This window comes from Sesamum indicum, linkage group LG3 (assembly GCF_000512975.1).
Source record: "Sesamum indicum cultivar Zhongzhi No. 13 linkage group LG3, S_indicum_v1.0, whole genome shotgun sequence".
Classification (NCBI taxonomy): Eukaryota; Viridiplantae; Streptophyta; class Magnoliopsida; order Lamiales; family Pedaliaceae; genus Sesamum; species Sesamum indicum.
In genome coordinates this window covers 5345588-5350829 of record NC_026147.1, presented here as the reverse complement: position 1 = coordinate 5350829, position 5242 = coordinate 5345588, and positions in this window count along the sequence as shown.

Genomic DNA, 5242 nt, shown 5'->3' with positions numbered 1-5242 from the left:
GTGATCTCCTGGATCATCAATTCCATGTCGAAAGATATTGCTGAAGCTTTCCTCTATGCTACGTCTGCGAGGGATTTATGGGTTGAATTAGAATCAAGATTTGGTGAGAGCAACGAACCATTGCTCTACCAAATCCAAAGGGAGATAGCATCCATACAGCAAGGTAATGTGTCTGTTGCTGTGTATTATACTAGATTGAAGAAATTATGGGATGAATTGAACAGCCTAGATCCATTACCCTCGTGCACCTGTGCAATTTTTGATGGGTCTTAATGACGTGTACGACCATGTAAGAAACCAAGTTCTTTTGATGGATCCATTTCCCACTGTTGGGAAGGCGTATTCAATGGTTCAAAGAGTTGAAAAACAGAGACAAATTCACTCTGGAATTACAGCTATTGACAAAGAAGGAATAATGAATGTTCGGACTAGAGAAATCAAAAGGAATCCGATTGGCAGAGGCCTTCCAAGGAAAGGAGGAACCATGGATAAAAGATTCTTACACTGTGAGCACTGCAAGAAGAACGGACATACAAGGGACACCCGTTTTGAGCTAAATGGATTCCCAGAATGGTTTAAAAACCTTACTGAACAAAAAAGAAGTAACAGAACCCCTGACTTGAAGGCCTTGAGTGCAGAAGTTGAAAGAGATGACAGTTCACTCAACACTCTTCAGGCATAATAAGAACAGAAATTCGGAAAGCACTCCAGAAACCAGATATTGATCTGGAATACTCCAACTTTGTGGACATCGAGGACTTTGCAGGTATGGCCTTATCCTCTACATCTGAATTAGATATATACACTTACCTTTGGATAATTGAATCTGGAGCTTCTGCTCACATATGCACTAAAGCTGTTTTTTTTTTATTCCTTGAAACCTCTTGATAATGACATATTGATAAGACTTCCAAATGGATCATTGGAAAAGGTTAGACAAGCTGGTAACGTTCGTATATCTGAAAACATTACCTTAAAAGGAGTACTATATGTACCATCCTTCAAGTATAATCTCTTATCTGTTTACCAACTCTGTAAAGATAATTGTGTTAATGTGTTCTTCACATACAAAAGTTGCATTGTGCAGGACCATCAGACTGACAAAGTCATTGCTAGGGGTAAACAACAAGGGAAACTATATGTAGTTAGTGGAGACATACTTCAGAACAAGAATAAAGATTCAAACTTAGCCAACACTGCAGGAGAGAACCTTGACTCTGAAAAGGGCTTTGTATGCAAGGATAAAAAAATAGAAAATAGCAATTTGTGGCACTACAGGCTAGGACATGCTGGAATGGATGTGATGAAACGTCTACATCTTTGTAACAATGAACAGATTAATCAATTGATATGTGAAATATGTCCCTTGGCCAAACAACATAGACTCCCTTTTCCTCATAGTGATTCCAAAACCAAGTCTCCTTTTGAACTAATTCATGTGGATGTTTGGGGACCACATAGAGAATATTCTATATCTCATTGTACCTTTATGCTTACCATTGTAGATGATTTCACTAGAGCTACTTGGTACTACATGATGATGCACAAAACACAAACACAGCAAAAACTAGAAGTTTTCTACAACATGGTCTTAACTCAGCTTAATAAGAAGATTAAACAGATTAGAATGGATAATGGAACAGAATTTGTTAATGAACAATGTCAAAGTTTCTTTCATAATAAAGGAATAATACATCAAAGAACTTGTAGTTATACTCCACAACAAAACGGCAAAGTTGAAAGAAAACACCAACATTTGCTTCAAGTTGCTAGGTCCTTAATGTTTCAAGCAAGCATGCCTTTAAAATTTTGGACGGAAGCTTTATTGGCTGCCACCTACATCATTAACTGGTTACCTACACAAACTTTGAATTGGAAAACCCCCTATGAGCTTTTATACAAAAAGGTCCCTAATTACAACAATATCAAAGTTTTTGGATGCATGTGTTTTGCTAGTAATGTGACTCCCTTTAAAGGGAAGTTTAAACCAAGAGCCACAAAGTGTGTATTCTTAGGATACACACAAGGCCAAAAGGGCTACAAAGTCATGGACTTAGAGAATGAGAAGGTATATGTAACTAGAGATGCCATTTTTCATGAAAATTCTTTTCCCTTTGCTAATGATACTAAGCCAAAGCTGACCTTTCCTTTACCTAATATAGTTGAAGAGGAAGAAAATGAACCTAATGAAGAACTGGCTAATGAGGATATAAATACAGAAACCCAGACACAAACTAGGAGAACAAGCAGAGTTCACACTAAACCTGCCTGGATGAAGGATTATGTGTGCAATAATTCTGAAAATACTGAGGTTCCCACTAACATTTGCATGAATCATGAATATAGATGCTTTGTAGAAAGTTTGTCTTGCTTGCAGGAACCCAAAAATTACCTGGAAGCTCAAAAGAAACCAGAATGGAGACATGAAATGGAACAAGAAATCAGTGCACTGGAAAAGAATGGAACCTGGACCTTCACTACTCTACCTCATGGAAAGAACACAGTTGGTTGCAGGTGGATATACAAGACTAAACTCAAGCCTGATGGAACATTAGAGAGGTGTAAAGCAAGGCTCGTTGCCAAGGGCTATAGCCAGATAGAGGGGGAAGATTACAGTGATTGCTTTGCCCCTGTGGCAAAGGCAGTCACTGTAAGAGCATTCCTGGCAATAGCTGCTGGTAAGAGTTGGTCTTTACACCACTTTGACGTGAATAACGCCTTTTTACATGGGAGATTAAATGAAGACATCTATATGGAGGCACCAGAAGGTTACCAAATCCCAGAAGGAAAGGTATGTAAACTGAACAAATCATTGTATGGGCTGAAGCAGGCCTCCAGACAATGGAATGAGGAATTCTCTCACAAAATGACCGAATATGGTTTTAAGCAATCTTCCCACGACTATTGTCTTTTTACTAAAGGTGAAGGTTCAAAATTCATAGCCTTGTTAGTGTATGTAGATGACATTCTTGTCACTGCAGCTAATGATAAACTGATCACTGAAGTTAAAAAATACTTAAATGACTTGTTTAATATAAAGGATTTAGGTGCAGCAAGATATTTTTTGGGGCTTGAAATAGCTCGTTCAGACCAAGGAATTATAGTCAATCAGAATAAGTACACTCTTGACATTGTAAAAGATGTGGGACTGGAGAAGGGAAAGCCCACTACTTCACCATTACCTGCAGGATGCAAATTTACATTAGAAGCAGGAGCTGCATTGGATAATCCTTCAAGGTTTAGAAGGTTAATTGGTATGTTGCTATATCTAAGCTACACAAGACCTGAAATTTGTCATGCCACACAACAACTTAGCCAATTTGTACAGCATCCTTGCCAGCAACATTGGGATGCTGCAATGCACTGATGGGTGTCGAATCCACCAAAAATAATTCCTACGAACACTTTTGTAGATGTGTGAGTAGGGTCGAATCCACAGAGATTGGTTTTAAATTAATTCCTTCAAAAACGAAAATAATTAGGGGGAGTTTTGATTGTGAAGAAGAATAAAACTAAAAAGCTAATAAAATTAGAAGAGATAAATATAAGAGAAGAGTATTCCAGTTAAAGATAGGATCACACTTAATTCCACGGTTGATCATAGATGCAAAGATAACAATTATTCATGATAGATAAATTGGTTATGGCAATTGGTACGACCTAACGACCTCACCTTTCCTTACCTTGTGGATAGTCAAGGAACGTCCGTTGACTAAACCCCTAATCAGTAAACAACCTTGGGAACGTCCTCAAGATTTAATTTACCGACAGCATTAAGAACTAGAAAGGCCCAATTCTAACCAATAAATTCCTACGAGGATTTATTTAAGTTAGATTGTGCATTCCCCACAACATAATCGAAAACTTCTACATAATCAATTATGTTGTGTTACCACTAGTTATCGAACTAAACAAACAATTACGGATTTGAAAGTTCAATTGGCTAGGCAAATATTCTTGACAATAAATCAGATTATTTGTAATAAAAGCACAGAGAACAACACAAATACCAATATGAACAAAAGTAGAAAGCATAAATTAGATCTCACAACCCGTTGGATTTAAGCATTCACCAAGTCTTCAACCGGAATAAGAGAACTAGCTAGACATGCTCATGGAAGAACGCAAGAAAAGCAAAATAATATAAAAACGTAGAGAAATAAAAGAGTTCAAAAGTTATCTCTTAAAGTGAATTACATCACCTATTTATAATAGCTAGATACCTAGTTCTACTAGGATTAGAAGTAGATTCCTAGTTGAACTAAAAGACTTATAGAGATAAAATTATAATCCTAGTTAAACTCTTCCTTCATCAGAGGTAGTCCAAGCAGTTCCAAACTCTTGCCACAATTTGAGTTTGAGTCTTGTTTGAATTTCCATTTTGGTGCTTTTCTTCATTTTCCAATTCTCTTGTCCTAATGCTGCAAAATAATATTTAATTAGGAGCATTCGGTCACAAAATAGGCTAAAATATTATATAAAATAAGCACAAAATGCGATCCTATAATTATTCTCACTATTGTTGATGATTTTAGTAGAGCAACTTGTACATTTCTAATAAGACACGAGACTCTATATCTTACAAAAATTTTGCATCTTGTTCAGACACAATTTGACAAGAGAATAAAGTGTGTGAGATCAGATAATGGCTGGAATTTCTCAACGAGCAATGTCAAAATTCTTTCATATCCCTGGGATCATTCATCAAAAGAGTTTCACGTACACACCACAACAAAATGGAGTAGTGGACTGTAAGCATAGGCATCTTCTAGAGGTATGATGTTTCAGGTTTTACTTCCTAGGAAATTTGTGGGTGATGCCATTCTTTCAACTACTTATCTCATAAATAAGTTCTACTCTCGTCTTCTTAATTGTAAAACACCATTTCACATTCAATACAACAAGCCAACCTCGTATGAACACCTTAAAACATTTAGTTGTCTTTATTTTGTTGTCAATAAATCCAAATTTATCGGCTTGCCTCTAAATGTATCTTCTTGGGTTACCCCCTGGTCAGAAAGCATATAAAGTCTATGATCTCGAATCTTATCACACATTTGTGTCTCGCGATGTTAAATTCCATGAATATGTGTTTCCTTTTGCTCATGTTAATCCTACTCCTGCACACTGTCCATTGTCAAAGATTCCACTTGCCGCAAATGCTGTTGACCCCATACCTCCGACAAATTTATCCCTACCCAAACCATCTCTCCTACCTTCTTCCCATTCTGATTCTACTACT